Source organism: Portunus trituberculatus, unplaced genomic scaffold (assembly GCF_017591435.1).
Source record: "Portunus trituberculatus isolate SZX2019 unplaced genomic scaffold, ASM1759143v1 PGA_scaffold_393__7_contigs__length_557757, whole genome shotgun sequence".
Taxonomy (NCBI): domain Eukaryota; kingdom Metazoa; phylum Arthropoda; class Malacostraca; order Decapoda; family Portunidae; genus Portunus; species Portunus trituberculatus.
In genome coordinates this window covers 546,316-557,757 of record NW_025541561.1, presented here as the reverse complement: position 1 = coordinate 557,757, position 11,442 = coordinate 546,316, and the positions used below count along the sequence as shown (strand labels likewise).

General features: G+C 40.3%; 1 pseudogene; it reads left to right on the top strand.

Moving 5' to 3' along the window:
* The first annotated feature begins 7,373 nt into the window (after positions 1–7,373).
* On the top strand, positions 7,374–9,891 carry LOC123500524 (annotated as a pseudogene).
* The last annotated feature ends 1,551 nt before the right edge of the window (positions 9,892–11,442 follow it).

Sequence of the window (11,442 nt, the reverse complement as noted above, 5' to 3'; positions counted from 1 at the left end):
TGCAATATTCTCTCACCTGAGTGACAGTGACACAGAGGATGAACAAGACCAGGAAACAACAGGTAACTCAGGGTGTCACAGCATGATGGTAGACGGCAGGCAGTTTACTTTCCTGCTGGAACAAAGCTGGATTACGATGAGCACGTCATATGGGATATTAGGCTATGTAAATGTCTCAAGGATTTTGGAGTCTTATTCAAGGAAGGGAAGTACAGGCCTTACATAACTATTAAAGATCAGCATGTTGTGGAATTCCTTACTACACAAGGCTTTGAAGGCATTGTTATGCAAAGCCAGACAGCAGAGAGAAATTTACCAATTATTCATATTTGATGTACAGTATCAACATATATATACTATATAAATCCTGATGACCTTGATATTGATAACAGGTTTTTGTGGATTGAGAGAAGTAAAGTGAAAATTAATAGTAAGTTTGAATCCAAACCACAGCTGATTGCTCTGCTTGAACAGTCAGTACCAGAGGTGTTTATATCATGTACAGTAAGTCTTCCTTATACGATACTTCGTTATCCGGTAAATTCACAGTTATGGTGTTTGGTAATTACTACCCTCGATTCTATTTACAGTAAGAAAAATTCACAGATACGTTATCAGCTCATGTTTTGTTTACACTTTACCATAGCGCCACCACGCCGCGCAGCCATCACAACAATCAGTCTCTTCCCACGTTTCCCATTGAAGACTAGTGAAATCCTAATGGAATGTTTTTTTGTGGACATTATGAGTAAGGGCTGAAATCCCAACTGTCCCTTAGTCTCGGGAGGGACATCATCGGATAGAATACGTGGCGAGTGAAAGATAAATAAAAACATTTTCTGTTTATTTCTTTTGCGCAGTACTTTACATTTTTTATATGACTATTTTCATGTCTGTATGGGGTGAATTTTGACGTGCTGGAACACATCCCCTATTATTACATGTTATAATGGGTTCGGTATACAATAATTTCGATTTGCGGTAAGGTTTTCAGGAACGGATATGTACGAGGGCTTACTGTAAAGGCTACAGGTATGTGTATGTACAATGAATCTTGTGTTGTGTTATAGATGTAATAGATGGAACCATATGCTACACAAATGTCATCATAATCATTGCTGTATATTTTGTAGTGAGAGGCATGATGCTAGAGATTGTCTGAAGCTTAAGGAGAATATCATGATTATTTCTGATTGTTGTAACTGCGGTGGAATTCATATTGCTAACTCATGGTTTTGTGAGAAAAGATCCCAAGAAAAGCACAGAAATACAAAAGGGAAGACGAGTAATCCCATGGGAAGTGTGCTAACTATTCAACCAAATGCATGGCAATGAAGGCTTGAGCAAACAGAAGGCAGAACAGAAAAATATAAGAGCAGCAAGACAGTTTTCTCTAGAGAGCAGGAGCCTCATGATCATGTTAATATTTCTTTGAGGAAGGAAATTGATTACTTGAAGACAATGATAGTAAACATGCAGAAATAATTAGTGAACCTGCAATCATTTAGTGTAACCTAACCTAACCAAACACCTAGTGGTCCTGTGGGTGCTTGTTGGGATTCCCCTGTAGGTGTTGCTGAAAGTTTTATTGCAGGTATTAATGAGGGGTGTCCTGTGCACAATGCTGATGTAGGTTCCACTAAGGCTGGTACTGTGAGCAAAGTGTGGATCATGTTTGTGTGGAGACTTTTTTTTTTTTTACGTAGGGAAGAGGGCCAGCCAAGGGGAAAAAAAAAAAAAGTTAAAAAAGGCCCACTTGAGTGCTGTCTCTCTAAAAAGTGTAAAAAGTGCCAAAACCATCAGCCAAAATTAGGGGGAGCAAATGCCTGGATACTTCCCTCTTAAAAGAAGACAAGTTGTAAGAATTCAGAAGTACAGATGCAGGGAGGGAGTTCCAGAGTTTACCAGTGAAAGGGATGAATGATTGAGAGTACTGGTTAACTCTTGCATTAGAGAGTTGGACAGAATAGGGATGAGAGGAAGAAGAAAGCCCTGTGCGGCGAGGCCGCAGGAAAAGGGGAGGCATGCAGTTAGCAAGATCAGTAGAACAGTTACCATGAAAATAGCGATAAAAGATAGAAAGGGATGCAACATTTCAACGGTGAGAAAGAGACTGAAGACAGCTTGTGAGAGGAGGGGAGTTGATGAGATGAAGAGCTTTCAATTCCACCCTATCAAGCAAAACTGTGTGACTGGAACCTCCCCAAACATGCGAAGAGTACTCCATACAGGGACAGATAAGGCCCTTATGCAGAGTAAGCAGTTGGAGAGGCGAGAAAAATTGTCGGAGACATCTCAGAATGCCTAACTTCATAGAAATTGTTTAAGCAAGAGATGAGATGTGAAGTTTCCAGTTAAGATTATGAGCAAAGGACAGACCGAGGATATTCATTGTGGAAGAGGGAGACAGTTGAGTGTCATTGAAGAAGAGGATAGTTGTCTGGAAGGTTGTGTCGAGTTGATAGATGGAGGAATTGAGTTTTGAGGCATTGAAAACTACTAGATTTTCTCTGCCCCAATCGGAAATCTTAGAAAGATCGGAAGTCAGGCATTCTGTGGCGTCCCCGCATGATCTGTTGACTTCCTGAAGGGTTGGACGTCTCTGAAAGAACATGGAAAGATGTAGGGTGGTATCATCAGCGTAGGAGTGGATAGGGCAAGAAGTTTGGTTAAGAAGGTCATTAATGAATAATAGAGAGTGGGTGACAGGACAGAACCCTGAGGAACACCACTATTAATAGGTTTAGGAGAAGAACAGTAGCCGTCTACCACAGCAGCAATAGAGCGGTCGGAAAGGAAACTTGAGATAAAGTTGCAGAGAGAAGGATAGAAGCTGTAGGAGGGCAGTTTTGAAATCAAAGCTTTATGCCAGACTCTATCAAAAGCTTTTGATATGTCTAACACTACAGCAAAAGTTTCACCAAAATCTCTAAAAGAGGATGACCAAGACTCAGTAAGGAAAGCCAGAAGATCACCAGTAGAGCGACCTTGACGGAAGCCATACTGGCGATCAGACAGAAGATTGTGAAGTGACAGATGTTTGAGAATCTTCCTATTCAGGATAGATTAAAAAACTTTGGACAAGCAAGAGATTAAAGCTATAGGACGGTAGTTTGAGGGGTTAGAATGATCACCCTTTTTAGGAACAGGCTGAATGTAGGCGAACTTTCAGCAGGAAGGAAAGGTAGAAGTCAATAGACAAAGTTGGAAGAGTTTGGCCAGGCAAGGTGCAAGCATGGAAGCACAATTTTTGAGAAAAATAGGAGGGACCCCATCAGGTCCATAAGCGTTCCGAGGGTTTAGGCCAGCAAGGGCATGGAAAACATCATTATGAAGAATTTTAATTTTAGACATGAAATAGTCAGAGGGAGGAGGAGAGGGAAGGACAAGCCCAGAATCGTCCAGGGTGGAGTTGTGAGCAAAGGTTTGAGAAAAGAGTTCAGCTTTAGAGACAGAAGAGATGGCAGTGGTGCCATCAGGATGAAACAAAGGAGGGAAAGATGAAGAAGTGAAATTATTTGAGATGTTTTTTGGCTAGATGCCAAAAGTTGCAAGGGGAGTTTGAGTTTGAAAGATTTTGACATTTTCTATTTATGAAAGAGTGTTTGGCAAGTTGAAGAACAGACTTGGCATGATTCCGGGCAGAGATATAAAGTGCATGAGATTCAGGAGATGGAAGGCTCAAGTACCTTTTGTGGGCAACCTCTCTATCATGTATAGCACGAGAACAGGCTGAGTTAAACCAAGGTTTAGAAGGTTTAGGTTGAGAAAAAGAATGAGGAATGTACGCCTCCATGCCAGACACTAACACCTCTGTTATGCGTTCAGCACAAAGAGATGGGTCTCTGACACGGAAGCAATAATCATTCCAGGGAAAATCAGCATAATACCTCCTCAGGTCCCCCAACTGGCAGAGGCAAAATGCCAGAGGCACCTTCGCTTTGGGGGATCCTGCGGAGGATTGGAGAAATAGGACAAGATACAGAAATGAGATTGTGATCGGAGGAGCCCAACGGAGATGAAAGGGTGACAGCATAAGCAGAAGGGTTAGAGGTGAGGAAGAGATCAAGAATGTTGGGCGTGTCTCCAAGACGGTCAGGAATACGAGTAGGGTGTTGCACCAGTTGCTCTAGGTCATGGAGGATAGCAAAGTTGAAGGCTAGTTCACCAGGGTGGTCAGTGAAGGGAGAAGAAAGCCAAAGCTGGTGGTGAACATTGAAATCTCCAAGAATGGAAATCTCAGCAAAGGGTAGAGGACAGAATGTGCTCCACTTTAGAAGTTAAGTAGTCAAAGAAATTACTATAGTCAGAAGAGTTAGGGAGAGATAAACAGCACAGATGAATTTAGTTTGAGAGTGACTGTTAAGTTGTAGCCAGATGGTGGAAAATTCAGAAGACTCATGAGCGTGGGCACGAGAGCAAGTTAAGTCGTTGCGCACATAGACACAACATCCAGCTTTGGAATGAAAATGAGAATAGAAAGTAGGAGGGAACAGAAGGGTTACTGTCAGTTGCCTCAGACAGCTGTGTTTCGGTGAGGAAAAGAAGATGAGGTTTGGTAGAGGAGAGGTGGTGTTCCACAGACTGAAAATTAGATCTAAGACTGTGAATGTTGCAGAAGTTAATGTAGAAAAAGTTGAGGGAGGTGTCAAGGCATTTGGAGTCTTTAACAGGAGAGGTGTCCAACCTGGGGACATTTTTGGTCCCCTCCCCAGAGGGGGACTCAGAGACATTAATATCATCGGGTCCCATTTTTCTTTTAAATTTTTATTTGAAGTGAAGGGTGTATGTGTGGTAAGTGCATGTAATTTTGTTTGAAGAAGGAGAGTCTAATTCATGGTATAGTGGCCTTAAAGCCTCATCTCCTGCCTTTAGCCTCATATATATATATATATATATATATATATATATATATATATATATATATATATATATATATATATATATATATATATATATATATATATATATATATATATATATATATATATATATATATATATATATATATATATATTCCATTTTGCCCTATACATCCTTTTAATCTGTCTGTCATCCACTTAGGATTGTTGTTTTGTGATTTTATTGTTTTATATGGAATGTTGGCTAACTGACCGTCACTTATTTAGCTTAGGATTTGGTATACATCTCACCAATCCTCAGCTGACAGGGTTTCTCCATGTTCTAATCCAGCTTCCTCTCCGTCCCTCCGACTTGTGCCTCCCACCCTTCCTTCTACCTGACTAAATCTGCCTTGTCCCTGCCAAGCGATTTGTAAATACTCCCTTAAGCCCTAGAAATTAGCCTTCCTGAAGTCAGGGACTTTTCTTTTGTTTTTGTTTTTTCTAAAAGTTTCATGCCATTTCAGTACTTACCCTCTCAATTTCTGCCCCCAGTAGGGACACTCGTCCTCCTCCTCCTGTCCTTATCACAAAACACCACGTCCAAATGTCTCACCTGAATGTCACCTATAAGTACTATCTTACATGCGGGTAGGAACCTCTCTACCCTCCTCACCTCGTCGCTTCCCGTCTCCTCTTTCTCCTCCTCCACAGCGAAGGAATTTTCCGTTTCCACTCACTGTGCCGCTCTGAGGACCTTTCTCCTCTTTGCACCTGAGGACACCACTCACCACTCCTCCTGGCCCTTCGTCTCAGTACTTGGTAAGGAGACTGCAGGAACCTCCACTCCCTCAGTAGCTGAGTTCACTCGGCAGAACTCAGCCTGCAGGTCAGAGATTCGGCCTCTAAACTCATCCCGCACCTCCGAGATCCTTCAATGGAACTCAGCCTCCATCTCTGAGACCTTCATAACGAAGGCCTCGAGGATAGGAGAACTAACACAACCAGCCGAAACCGTAGGGAAAGCATGGAAAGCCATCACTACATAAAGATCACACACCACTAACAGGAGACTGGTCGCCACTATCAAAGACACGTCTAACCACTAGGATGGTTGACCTGAGACTGAAGGTTGACCTGAGACTGGAAGATTGACCTGAGACTGAGGTTGACCTGAAACTGAACTGAACCACTAAACTACAGACCAGTGTCACTTACAATTGTCTTGGGAAGTTGTGTGAAATAATTATCAACGAAAAATGGGTTAAATTTCTAGAAGAGAAGTAAGTCATATCGAACAGACAATTTGGGTTCAGGACAGGGTGGTCATGTGTATCAAACTTATTAAGCTTCGACTTGAGAGTTATTGCAGGACTTGAAAACAGAGATGAATGGGTGGACACAGTATACCTGGATATCAAAAAGGCTTTGGATAAAGTCCCTCATGGAAGACTACTTTGGAAACTAGAGAACATAGGAGAACTGTGAGGAACTTTCCTTGAATGGACAAGAGGTTATTTGAAGGATAGGGAGATGAGAATTGTGATCGGAGATACATACTCAACTTGGGGTAGAGTAACTAGTGGACTGCCACAAGGGTCAGTGTTGGCCCTATTATGTTTCAGATTTATGTAAACGACATTCACATTGGGATAAAGTTATATAAATTTATTTGCTGATGATGGAAAGCTGCTAAGAATTATCAAAACCAGAGAGGACTGTCTGTTGTTGCAGGAAGATATAAACAAGATCTATGAGTGGAGTAGGAAGTGGAAATTGGAGTTTAATGCCAAGAAATGTCACATAATGGAACTAGGAAAGAGTAAGAGAAGACCAATATGGAACTATTTGATGGGGGAGGAACAAATAATGAAGACTAAAGAGGAAAAAGATCTGGGAGTGATCATACAGGAAAATCTAAGCCCTGAAAAACACATAAGCAAGATATTTCGACTATTATATATAATGTTGACTAATATAAGAGTGGCATTTCAATATATGGAGAAAGATATGATGAAAAAAATCATCACAAGCATGATACATCCAAGGCTGGAATATGCAGCAGTGGTGTGATCTCGCAGCTCTAAAAAGGATATAAGAAAATTGGAAAGGATACAGAAGATTGCTACAAAGATAGTGCCGGAATTAAAGGACCTCACATATGAAGAACGACTGAAGGAAATGGGACTGCCAACCTTACTAGATAGAAGAGAACCTGGGGACCTAAGAACAATATACCTATAAGATATTGAAAAGATAGACTTCTATAGATCAGGATGAAGGATATTGGATATTTCCACACAGAATGGTGAAAAAGTGGAATACAGTGGATAATAAAGTTGTTACAGCACATAATGTGGATAACTTTAAGGAAAAATTAAATAAATGTAGACATGGAGACAGGACACTATGAGCCCAGCTCCAACCATCTACAATACAATTAGGGGATCGACGCGACACTTCCACCGGATGACCGCGCCTCTCAACAATTTATTTATCAACCACCGCAACAGATGAGAAAATTCTTCCAAGATGGGGGATGGAATGCTCTCACTCTACTAGAACAATCACAGGGCCACCTTTTGTCATATACTGGCAACACTCAGGGAAAAGGAACGGTACACAGATGCTACCCTGGCGTGTGATGGCAAATTTTATCCTGTACATAAACTGGTGCTATCAATGTGTAGTGAATATTTTGAAAAAATTTTCGAGCACACACTATGTAAACATCCAGTGATAGTGCTCAAGGACATAAAAGCAGATGCTCTTGAGGCTCTGCTTAATTATATGTATGCAGGTTATGTGAACATAGCACAGAATGACTTGGCGAGACTAATAAAGGCCGCTGAGACCTTGTCAATAAAAGGCCTGGCTGTACCTCATGAACCACCTCCTGGGGAGGACAACAAATCCAACCAGTCTCGGTCTGGGAGGGAAGAGAGAACGAGTCCTCAGCCAAAGAGAAGATGACATGAGGAGAATGCCAGCTCCCAGCCTTCCAACAGTCCCCCATCATCACCCAGAGCCTCCCCGTACCTGCCTGATGGTGAACAATCTCGATCTAGAGCATAGAGTGAAGGGCACCGCTCAGAGAGAGTTGAGTCCACTGAACAGGCAGAACAACCTCCATCACAAGAGACTCAGTCATCAGAAGTTAAGGTTATGGTTGATGAATCACTAGTCAAAGATGAAATTGTAGAAACTTTAGATAACAGTCAATCAGAAGGGATGGATACTAGTTTACAGTATGGTGCTGTAGGCAGTGATCCCAGCATGGATGGTACTGAAGAACATTCCAACCACATGTTACCAAACAAATATGACCAACCTGTCATCCCTGGTTAAGCGCAACCTCTTGCTGACACTGTGGCTGAGGCCTTAGCGGGCCCTTCAAGAATGCAAGGGTGGCTTGCAAGTGAAATGCCTGGGCTCAGTGGCTACACAGCTGAGGCTTATGGGAGTGAGGGTAACCAACGGGAGCATCACACTCACAACAGCGGGCTGTAGCAAGAATGAGCTCCAGGGAGGCTAAGGGGGCAAAGAATTTGTTGGCTCATCGGAAAGTCTCCTGTATCAGTAAAGAGACTGGCTTCATCACTAAAACTCACAGGAAACTTCCCTTTCGTAAGAAAAATCCCATATCAAAGCCTTCTTTCATGGAAATGGAAAATTCTGTGCCCAGACAAGTTTCTGGTTTGAGGACAAAATGTGGTATAAGTGATGATAGAAATGGAACTCTAAGAGAAACAGAAGAAATGTCACCTGAGCAAGAAGGCAAAACAACTCTAAAGAATTCACTGGATGAATACCTTCAGAATTCACCCATATATAACTTGGATTGGTTGGAATCCTTGAGAAATAAGTTTGAAGTGCGTGCCAAGGTTTCTGATTATGATGCAGCTATGTTGGCAGAGACACAGAGACTTTTGGAAGAGAAAAGGAAGAAGTCACAAGCTTCTCTTGATAATTATGTTGCATTAAGGATGAAACACCTTATTCTAACTTACCCGGGAGAAACTGCAGATGAAGATGAACAGGAGGAAGAGTTTGTACCATTGACACCAGAAATGGAAGAAGTAATCGATAATGCTCTGATGAGAGGCCCACCAAATCAAGTTCTGATTGATAAATTCAATACACATTAGCTGGCCTGAATTGGCTTAATGATGAAATTATTAATTTTTACATGAATTTGTTGATTGAAAGAGGTAAAAATTATAATTATCCAAAGGTATATGCCTTTAACACATTTTTCTATCCAAAATTGATGAAGACAGGCTTTGCATCAGTGAAAAGATGGACTAAGAAAGTGGATCTTTTCAGTCATGATCTGCTTCTCATACCAGTTCACTTAGGAATGCACTGGTGCCTGGCTACTATTGATCTCCGTACAAAGTGTGTCAGATACTTTGACTCTATGCTAGGTGATAATGATAAGTGTTTAGAAGCACTACTAAAATATCTAGAAGATAAACATCAAGACAAAAAGTCATCACCTTTTGAAAAGACTGGTTGGATGGCTGAGAATGTGAAGGACATACCTCAATAAATGAATGGATCAGATTGTGGGATGTTTGCATGTATGTTTGCTGAATATTTGTCCCGTGATGCCGACATAACCTTTGACCAGCAGCACATGCCATACTTCCGAAGAAAAATGGTGTATGAAATTGTCACAGCCAACCTTCTTTAATGAGGTGCTTGAAACTTGTAGTTTTAGGTAGGTGAAAAGTCTTAAGACTTCAAGTAGATGAAGGATTAACAATTTTTGTTATGTGATTGCATGATTTGTCAATATTCACAGAGTGATGAGTAAATATTAAAGGTATTCCATAATAGTTGACGTAGCTGGTTAATATTACAATGGAAGAAATTTGTCTCTCTCTCTCTCTCTCTCTCTCTCTCTCTCTCTCTCTCTCTCTCTCTCTCTCTCTCTCTCTCTCTCTCTCTCTCTCTCTCTGGAAAAATAATTGCCACCATTGAGCTTTTCAACATTTGAAAATGTCATTAGTGATTTTCCAATTGGATTTTACATAAAGAATGACTATGTCTAGAGGATTATTCATTCAAAGAAAGAACTAGTTGAAGAATCATCATTTTACTGTTGCTGCAGAAAGGTGGAGCTTTACCAATGGATTCTGAGAAGGCCTAATGTCACATGTTGTAGGTTGTAGTGGTGTGCTGCAGCATCTACATCTGGCTCAGGTTGGCATGATAGATGATGCTCATGGAAGTACCTATTGATGCTTAAGAGTAATGATTCTGTTATCCTTGTAAATGCTTACTTGCAAATGAAAACTTTGAAAACTAGGATGTCTTCACAGACCGTAGATGAACTTGAAAAAAAAGAAAGAAAATAATTTTAAAAATTATCCAGGAGTACATGATGTTGGGAGGAAAGTTTGGGGAGTGGTTTGTTATTCCAGTTATTCAGTAGACCAGTTTAAGGTATAAATACAAAGGAAATGAAAACTGGTGATGGCTGTATATTTTTGGTTGATAGTAACCACAATATATATCTCCATATGTATGTTTCTTTTTTTTACTTTTGTAAATTGTATTGCTGATTAGGAGCTAGTAATTTCAATCTCATTGTTGTTTGAAATATTTAATTTAATAACTACAGCATTAATATAGTAACAATAGTGATTAGGGAAAACATGTACATGACATCATTAACAAACTGGAGTATAAGACAATAGGAAATTACTTCACTGTCATTCCATTTTTACCTAAAAGCATAATTGAAAGTATCCTTTGAAGTCTTACTCAAGGTGCATAATTCTCTCTCTCTCTCTCTCTCTCTCTCTCTCTCTCTCTCTCTCTCTCTCTCTCTCTCTTGCACACACACACATTCACATTTTCATGTCATTCCAAGGTTGTTAAGCATTACATAAAATCTGTGTTAGTTGTAAAGGAATAAAGCACTCTCTCTCTCTCTCTCTCTCTCTCTCTCTCTCTCTCTCTCTCTCTCTCTCTCTCTCTCTCTCTCTCTCTCTCTTTCTCTCTGCTGCATTGTAAATCAGTTGTTTTATACTGGTTATGTAATTTATTTATTTATTGATAAACTTAATTTATTTTAGATCAACACCTATGCTTGGATGTTTGGAGTATTTTCAGTGTTTTATATCAATATTAGGATAGTTGTTAACATTTCTAGTTATTAGATTTAGTATTTTGTGTTAGTTTAATAGGCTTTACTGCAGATGAACATAAGAAGGAACAAGTTGACAGTTAAAATGTATGCTGTATTAATTAATATGGAGTTCCTAAAGATATGCTTTGCTAGTAATGAGCTGCAATGCTACTTTAAAATAAAAAAAGGAGTCAATTTGTTTAGCTGCGGTGGCGAGTGGACGTGTTGTGTGTGCGCTCCGTTTTTGGCTGTTGTTTTTATAGTTAGTGAGTGGTGTTTGTGCTTGGTGTCTGTGTGTGGTGCTTTTGAGTGTTAGTGAAGTGAAAGTGTGTACTGCAAGTGTTAGATTAGAGTGAAATAGTGGTTAGAAGCAGTGTTTGTGAGTTAAAAATATTTTGATAGAGCGAGGAGACTAGGCTTGTAACCGTCAAGTTGATCTTGAAAGAAGATTAGTTGACCTCA